This window comes from Grus americana, chromosome 2, assembly GCF_028858705.1.
Source record: "Grus americana isolate bGruAme1 chromosome 2, bGruAme1.mat, whole genome shotgun sequence".
NCBI lineage: Eukaryota > Metazoa > Chordata > Aves > Gruiformes > Gruidae > Grus > Grus americana.
In genome coordinates, this window is record NC_072853.1 from 34,410,977 (window position 1) to 34,420,433 (window position 9,457).

The 9,457-nt window shown below is 40.7% G+C and overlaps 1 protein-coding gene across 2 annotated transcripts in view; it reads right to left on the reverse strand.

The window, feature by feature from the left end:
* HNF4G (hepatocyte nuclear factor 4 gamma) overlaps positions 1 to 9,188 on the reverse strand; it is a 68,362-nt gene extending 59,174 nt beyond the window's left edge. The window contains exon 1 of one of the 2 annotated variants that reach the window (XM_054818011.1): positions 8,973 to 9,188. The gene's annotated coding sequence lies outside the window, so the exon portion shown is untranslated. Of the gene's footprint in view, positions 1 to 2,605; positions 2,707 to 8,972 lie in introns of those variants that run through there. The other variant, XM_054818014.1, reaches the window with a different exon arrangement.
* Between the last annotated feature and the right edge of the window lie 269 nt (positions 9,189 to 9,457).

Consider the following 9,457-nt stretch of genomic DNA (forward strand, 5'->3'; position numbering starts at 1 on the left):
CCATCAAGAAATTGCTCAGGGAATTTAAAATGTGTGGGATTCTTTCCTTCATTACAACCATTTCCATTTCTTAACATAGCTTACTAAACCTTAATTTTTTACTTAAGTAAGAGTCTATGGTAAGGTTCTTACATGCGGGATATCATTCCAAGGTGTTCTAAGTGAAACTCCTAGAAATTGAAAAGTGTGTTGGTAAAGACCTAGACTAGTCAATCAGTTATTCCAATTTTATTTTAAATTTTATGTTTTCATTTTAAATATTAAGGATCTATTTCAAAAGAGAAAGAAAGAAAGAAAGAAAGAAAGAAAGAAAGAAAGAAAGAAAGAAAGAAAGAGAAAGAAAGAAAGAAAGAAAGAAAGAAAGAAAGAAAGAAAGAAAGAAAGAAAGAAAGAAAAAGAAAGGAAGGTAGTAGTGACATCATACTACCCACAGCACATTGTGTATCATCACTGAGTGTCTGATGAACCACAGTTTGAGAACCACTGCTCTACAACTATAACCACAGGTATTTATAGACTAGCAGATATATTTAGTGTCATAAACATCCCCTTTGGTTGGAAAAATTAAATTACATACACTGTTTAATATTAGGTGGCTGGTTTGTTTTCTTTTCCTTTTATTCTTTCTTAAATTACAAGGCTAATGAGGCATACAAAATGATTCTAAATGAATTTAGGAAAGGATGTAAGGCTTGTTTTATGGGAAGGTTATTGATTTTCAACAGGAATCCAACCATGTCACATACTAATAACAGCATTAAATGTTTTGTTTCAGGGCAAGAAGGCAAGCAAGTTGCAGACTCATATGATTCACAGATTTACTCCCAGGCATAGAAAATATATTTTCATCCAAATGCTTACCTAAAGCTTGAGATACACTGTAAGTAGTTCCCAGTGTTCCCAGCTGGAAGATAACCTTGTATGTACACAAGCTCCTCTTGCAGTTCTAATATAACTACACCAATTCTAGGGTCAGGGTCATCTCAAATAGCCAACACTGGATCTGACTCAAAATGGGTTAGAATTTTGAATTCGGTGCTATCAGGATGCAGAGAAAGAGGCAAAGGTGAGGATGTTTGTGTTCTTTGGCACATCAAATCCAAACTGTATATGGAAAGCATCTCAGCTCAAAGAAAGGGATTCCTGCAAACAGCAGCAACTAGCAAGCCACAGATTTTTCTTGATACCTGAAAAAAATATATCTTGACTTATCAAGGATTACAGGACATGTTGAATTTTTTATCTAGCTAAGAGCAATGGAGCATCTTCAATTTTCCAGGATCACAAGCTGCACTTGTAATAGGCAGATGTATCCTTTGCGGAGAAGCGCACCACACAATCCATTTTCAAGATTTCTAAACCATTAGTGGGCTGATGCCAGGGTTCCCCAAAATTTCTACTTTCAGTTGTACTGGTCTGAGGTAGAACAGAGCTCTTAAACTAAAAACCAGAAATGTAAAAACTTCTAAAATTACCAGACAAGGCAGACAAAGAAGCTGTTTTCGAAGTGCCCTCCTAGAATTCTCTTTCCAGGTTTGATAATGTGTTTAGTTCTAAACAGCTGCTTCCCTACAACTATGTTACTTTGTCCAACTAATGAAATACTTCCGTACCAGGAGAGTTTCTCCTTTGTAACCTTCCCTATACATCTGAGGTTTAACAGACACCTCGTTGGCTTGAACTGCTCTATAATGCTGCTTTTTGTCCTCTTACGGAAAGCAAGAGACCAGCCTTACAAATCCAAGGTGGCTAGATGGGAAAGGAGACCATAAAGGGTTAAAAAGTTTACTGCAATCTCATAGATATGTTCTTCAGGCCATTTGAAGCTGTGCTCATTTTCTACCTGCCAAGGTTTTTGCAATTCATACATGTATCTTAATTTCAGAATGGTCATTTATGCTCTCTGGTACCATAGAAAATTGGGAGTGATCATTGAGTGTGTTTTTCATTTTCTACCCTCTTTCAGCTTCAAATACATCTTGGGAAAGAAATTACTTGACCTATTGGATTAAAATAAGATAAAACCTCCACTATTGAGTTCTGTACTAACAAAATTCATAGTAAAATTTCTGTTAAAATTTGAATCCCTTTCTCAGCCAGAGCCTGCAAATTGCTTAACATTTCCTTGCCCTTGAAATGTTAAGCCTATTCATTTAAAGTTTCCTTGTTTTCTTCCGTTATTAAAAAGGTCTTTATAGACTTGCTATTGGAAAGATTACTATAGTGGAGTTGATGGCTCTCCTATTTACCACTAATCAACTTGATGTTAAAAATGAGAAATGAGTTGCCCTCAGTCAATTTTCAGGCAGGCAAATACCCCTACCATTATATGTCCACCAATCAGCTTACTCTTTTTGACAAGAAAGGAAATGACTGATTTTGTTGACAGACAATTTGTTGAGGTCTGGCTGCAATACTCTAAAACTTCAATCTTGGCTCTCCTCAGAGCTGACCGTTCCTTTCAACAGGGACAGCGGAGGTAGGCATGCACCCGGACGTTAGCCATGAAAGTTCAACATCCACTAGATCAACACAAGCGTCCCTGTATTCGGCAATTTAAGGAACTATCTCAACTGCGGACAAAGATAAGTATTAATCCCGGCACCTTTGTTATAAGGACAATGACCTTCAAGGGGAGGTGGGAGATGAAGTGGACAAGCAAGCAGTGCCAATGCCTTCAGCTGCCTCGGTTGTTTTGGCGGAGTCTGAAAATGGAAGTGAAATGCATCAGCCTGCGTCAGGGAACTTACTTACATTGTTTCTTCTCCTCTCTTACTTATCTGAAAACAAAGGCATCTGAACGAAGCCTGAAAAATTTGGCTGTGGAGATGGACCTCAAGACAACCCCAAAACTCAAACCAGACTTGTGTTCTGCGAAGTACAGAATGCATCTCCATTTTTAAATGCAATATGGATTGTAAATTCCTGGGAGTGAAGGCTCTGGTTCATCCCATTTATGTTTTACTCTCAATGCTAAATAACAGTAGTTAAGGAGATACAGACCCTGTAAATACTTTTTATTTGACATAAGTTATTTTCATCTTGACTCACTTTAAACCAAAAAAAAGCCCTGAACAACAAACAAACAAAAACCACGCACAAAGTTAGCCTAATACACCTGCAATTAGCTTAATGCATTTTACATTTTTACAACTAAAACTTCTTCCCCCTAATCCTGAGGCTACTTTTTGCTCTTTGGGAAAATTCCAGTGGAGGCTTCCTTTTATTTTTTTTTTTTTTTACTTTTGCAGATAGCATTTTCTCTTTGATATAATGATCTGGTTTTCCATACAAGCTTGGGTGTCAACATCAAACTCTTAAAGGGACTAGTTTGTCTCCCTGTAATTTATCTAGAAGATTCTGAAATGAAACACAGCAAGATAAATCTCGCATTAAAACTGAGTGCCTTCCTTTGCAATTTTTTTCCCCTCTTACCATCACAGCCAAAGTTATTCGTATTACTATGATCTAAAGTTCTGCCTTAAACTTATGTCAGGCCAAGCTCTGGAACTTCAAAACTGAAGTAAATTAAAAAGCATTGTCTCTAAATCTCCATAAACCACTCGTTAAAATTACATGTTTAATATTAATATAAAAAGTCACTGAAGCTCAGAGAGTCAGATAAAAAGAAAAAAAAAAAAAGACAGTTAAAAGCAATAATATAGGGTAAGACACTGTAAAACGTGAACGGAGACAAGAGGCTCGGAAGACATTAAAGCCTCTTTAAAAATGTACATCTTTTTGAAATGTTTTGGATTTGGACTTTAAAGCCAGGAATATCACTGTTCTCCCAAAAGGCAAGAAGGATATTAAAATAAGGATAATACATACCTGTTACGTAGATAGCATCTACTACCAAAATCAGAACTAGTAGTAAAAGCTATGCATTGTTTTCACCATTCGTAAGTAAAAAGCCTACGTCCATTTTTATGAAGACAACAGAAGGAATATGGATCAAAGGGTAACTGCCCAGAAACCATATGAAACTACACGTGTGGCCAACAACGTACAAGATCTCTATCCCGCCTTACAGGATCACTGTGTGGCTACCAAAAGGTCCAGCAGAAAAGACTGTTTTCAACTTGTTTATCAGTTAGGAGGGGGGGAGTAATAAACAGGTGAAGTATTTAACAATTCGGTGAAAAAAATCCCACCCATTTCCAAAATTGTATTTTTTCCCTTGGAACTACAACAGCAGGTACGAGCCAACACCTCACTATACGTATCAGGTGCAGCGAGAGGAGAGTGAGTGTGTATTAATGTGCAGTCACAGCATGGTCACCACCTCGTTTCTCTGAGTAGTGTCTAGACCTCTGCTGAGGGAATTTCACCTGCTAAGGTAACGTCACTCTGACATTTCCTTGCAAAAGGAATAAATATTATTTTCCTGAAGGGCATAGCAAAAGACACTGTCTGCAAGACACTTTGGGATGTGATTCTGAAAGAGGTGGTATCAATAATTTTTCTCATAATCATCAATTAAAAAAAAAAACAAACCCAACCAAAATAACCCTCTCTAGCTGTGGGAGGCACAAAAAGTGTCTAAGATATGTGAAGAAACATGGTCAATTGCGGTGAGTAGTTTTCAAGCATCTGGACCAGCTCTGAAAATATGAACTAGTCCCACTCAGTGCCCAGTGCTGATACTTCGTATGTCAGCAGTTAATGAAAAAATGTCTTGTTTAACAAAGAAAAAGGGAAATTCAATCTTCATAACTTTCTTCCAGTGAGACCTATTTTGGTTAGCAAGTAGCTGGTTGCTGATGGACATTGCTACTAATTTTTTTCTCAAAGTACAAACCAGGCTGGTGTAGCCTAGCAACCCCATACAAAAAAATGATTCTCAAAAAGGGGATTCTCATTGCAACATTGCCATAGATGCACTATCAATTGCAAACTAAATCATATTTGCCATTTCACGGAAGCTCGATCCCCCTCTTTCACCTGAGCCTAATCCCCGTGTTTGGCCAGGTACTGTTACACATTAAGAAATCCTCTTCCATCAGAGAACTAAGTACAAATAGAAATACAGAAGTCTAGGGGCAAACTTTCCCATGGCTAAGAACAGATAGTGGAAACAGCGCTAGTTGTATGGGTCTATTGCAGTTGGATTCCCCGATAAACAGGAGGCAAGGAAAATTCACACAGCACCTTGTATACCGCTGACTGTAATGTATGTCCTTGTTGCCTGGATACCTCTAGTGAATTACCAGGCAAGGGTGCGAGGCTTTTTCCTAGTCAGTATTAAATAAAAAAATCCCAACCTACTGCTCCGTAAGAGCCAGAAGATGCACATGGAGGCTTCCTGCATCCTTGCCAGCCCAGTGCCAGAAAGAGACAGATTGAGCCTTGAGAATTTTAAATCTTGTGGGTTGCTGTGCCACGTTATGAACTAGATCTCATACAATTCATCACCCAAGTTGCAGAAAAATAGTTCAAGAACTCAAAATAATGAATTCTGTCATTTCCAATAGAAGTGTGAAGGGAGAATTATGAATGAACCTTTTAAAAACACGTATGTGGAGGGAGATTGCCCTTCTACAAAATGAAAGCAGCAGGCTTCTATTTAAATGGCCCAATCCTGAAAGCAAGACCTTTCATTTTCAATTAACTTAAATTGACAATTGAGAAAGGTTTGAAAATGTTGTTGGAGCCTTTCAGTTTGATAGATCTCAGCTCTGACATTGCACACAGCATTCTGACCTGATTTTTAGGGTGTGCTGTTTTAAAATTGAAAATTTGAAATGAAAAAATATTTGATTCAATCAAAGCTGTTGCAAAACGTTCAAACATCTTAATCTGTTAGTAATGCATTTTCCATATTTTCTCATCATGATATGTTTTATAATGTATCATTCATTAACATACATGAAAACTTAAGAGCCATGCCTTCCTGCAGCGTTATTTTATGTTGCAGCAATATTTTCATTGAGAAATTAAATTCTATCACATATACAGCAGGTAACTTTTTTCCACAGAAATAAAACTTCCTTTATATTCTAAAACAGTCTACATTACTAGTCTATGTTACCAGAATAATGCAATTAACTAGTATTACATACCTTATATCAACATGATGCAACATATGCAAATCAAACTAATTTTCAGGCTTGAGATTAAACAGTGTAGATTGTTTCATTTATTTTTGAATGCAGAAAGGGAGCAACAGAAAGATTTCTGAATAGCTAAACCACTTCATTAAATAAAAAATGAAAATAAATAAATAGAATATTTCAAAGCTCACAAGCAAGAGACAGAACTTTGAAATCGTTGAGAAGTGAGGCAGAGATCCTCGCATTGAAAGAGTCCATTTATCAATTAATAAATGGAGTACCTTGCCCCTGCTACCTGACAGATGTAAAAGCACACCCTGCTCAGCGCAGAACCACATTATACTAACGATGCAGTCTTAAATCAGTTGTGAATAATTATTGTTTTGTTATAATAGATTCAATTTGCAAATAAACAAAACCAAACAAGCAAAAAGTCGATGATTTTTCCATCATGTGGGTTACCAAATTACTAATTTTTAAGTTTTTTCAGGAAGTCTCTTTCTACTAATGACCTGCTAAAAAGAATTAATATTGCTTAAAGTAATGTTTTGTTTCTTGTAGCCAGTCAAAATTGATGTGCATATGCAAGTAACACTCATGGTATGTGCCAGATCCCATTTTTCCACCCCAGTCCTAAAGAGCTTGAAGACACAACAGGGACCGACTTCTTGTAGTATTGAGTCCATATGCACCTGATATAAATTCTGCCACAAAGTTTGAAACAGAAGCCATGTCAAGCACAAGGACTGAGTTCTGTTCTTGCACTACTGTAGTTTGACAAACTTAGTGGGATCAAATAGGATTTGATTCAGAGATTCAAATTTGGCCAAGCAATACTCGGCCATCTCTGGAGGAATGGGAGCAGCCAAGATGTGTTTATTAGAACATCTTTGTTACGGAGCTGGCCTAGAGCTCATTTAATGATGTGCACAAATTAGCAGTAAACATCACTTGGCCATCCAAGGAACTGGCTATTATAGCCAGGCCACAGGAGTCCCGTTTTCCTCACTGTACCTCCTGTGTTCTTCCCGGGTGAGAGGCAGGATAGAGGGTGGTGGCAGCTGAATGCCACCTGAAGCTCTTCCTAATACACTGCCTACAGGTACTCATAATAGCCGTCTTGGAAATGCAGGCTGAACCTCTGCATTGCTCTGGTTTTAGGCTGTTGCTAGTAAGCACAACATTCTGGAATAGAGATAATCCACTAGTTATGTGAGATAAGGTGTAGACAAAGTTATGCTTTTTGTGAAGGAAACACAAAGTTTGTATTCTGGGAAATGAGTCCAAATGTGTGAGCTGCTAAAATCAAAAGTAACATCATGAACAAGATAACAGCATCCTGATCTTGTCCTACACCTGATTTTTTTTTTTTTTTAATATATGTATGAAGTGAGCCTTAAACAGCCTGGTGCACTTCAGTAAGAGAGAGAGGGACAGGCAGCTGAGTACTGGGCAATGGAAATAGCACTTTTAAAATTCTTATTTCCTCTCAACGCTTCAGAGACTGAAGGATAATGAGAAGTGTGAACTGAGTTACAACAGAGCATTTCAAGCATTTTTTCTATCTTTCCCTTATCCTATAACTATAAAAATGAAAGAGGAAAAGAATGAAAGGACCAAAATAGTGTTCATAATATTTGAAAATCACCTGTACATATATAAATGTTTCATATGCCTCTTATGTAAGTTGTAAGAACTTCTGTTCTTAAGGAATATGGGGAATTACACAGCACTTTGTAGTTTTCTCAGCAAATAAGAGACTCAGGGACTTTGAAAGCTGTGTAGCATAATCAGTCTCATTCAGTAACTCAGTTTTAACAAACTGAGCACCAATAACAAAGGAAATGTCGCTTTAAACTACTCTACTGTCTTAGTAATATGGATGAGAAATCACAATAAATCAAATTATGTGTAGCACTGTACAAGAAAAGGCCTACATAAGGGAAGGCCCAATTTAACATAACCATCGTTTGCTATGGAATAGTATTCGCCATTGCAAATGTGAAAAGTTACTTTGAAATACTGTTACTGCAACCTACTGTCTACTTCACAAAATGCTTGACTGTATCTCCCATTTCAGTGTGCAGGAACAGATGTTCGACTCACAGGTGTGACACCTGAAAGTTGGCTTTGATCAAAGGTACCCTGTAAACAGCGCACCTGTAACACTGTAGAAGCACTGGAAACACTGCTGGTCCTACCTGCAAAACTCATCTTTGGCTTGCTTTGCCCATTTCGTGTTTGAAGTTTTCTCTTTTATAATTATTTTTCCCCTAAGAGAAGTATTTTGGAATTCTCTACCCGGGCATCCAGCACTGGCCAAGTGCTATTACTAGGAGCAGCCCTACAATAACAGATCCACCTGCTGCACAGGTGATCATGAGGGCGGGGCCGGAGAAATAAATAAGGGTGCAAAACCTAAAAGCCTTTAGAAAATCTTGCTAAACCCGACGCAAAGCCGTGACTTCGACTGCTAAGGAGTCACAAATGCCAGCACAGCCCCAGGCAGCAGCACGATCGGCCGCCGGGGCAGGGGCGGCCCGCGGGGGCGCAGGAGCGCGCAGCGGGGCTGGGCTGCGCCGGCCTCGTCCCGCAGCCAGGACACACGCACACCCCGCCCCGGGGGCCCGAGGCTGCGCCCGGCGCAACGCGTTTCCCCGGAGCGCCCCGGGCGCCGACAACAGGGACACGTGACCAAGCGTATTTTAAAAAAAAAAAAAATTAGAAAAAATGTACAACATTACCCGCCTCCCCCCCACCACCCCCGAGAGCAGCTGCTGTCCGTTCTCCCGCGAGCCGGGTCAACTTTCCCCACGTTGCACGTTTGCCTCCTGCGGCGAGGCTGCTCGCCGGCGCGGCGGGCTGCGCGGGGCTGAGTCACTCGGCGGCCGCCGGCGCCGCCAGCCCCCGGGAACTTACCGGCGGGGCCGCCCCGTCCCTCGGCCTCCGGCGGCGCGGTCGCAGATCAGGGCGGCGGCATCCCACGGGCCGCCTGCCTCCCCCGCACCCCCCGGCTCCCCACGGGCGTCCCGGCGCTGGGCTGCGTGACTTGTTTGGTGTGGCTGGCACCGTCTTTACCATATGCTGTAGCGCGAAGAAGGAGGAGGAGAGAACGTGTGGAGAGGGGGGGGAATTAACTTTGCTCAATGGCGACAGGGCAGCAGCCTCAGCCCAAGCATCAGATCGATTTACTAAACAAACTGAAACGTGGGTGGGGATGTTAAACAGTAACCAGCAGCCTCAATGAAAACTGAAAGCTGCTGCTGCCGACTGCGGCTGGCCCTGCGCGCAGCCCGCGCCCCGCCGGCGGGTGGGCCAGGAGCTACCGGCCCGGCCGGCTCAGCTCGGCCCGGCCCCACTGAGCTGCGGCTGACGGGAGCCGCGGTGTTGCGGCGGGGCTTTGC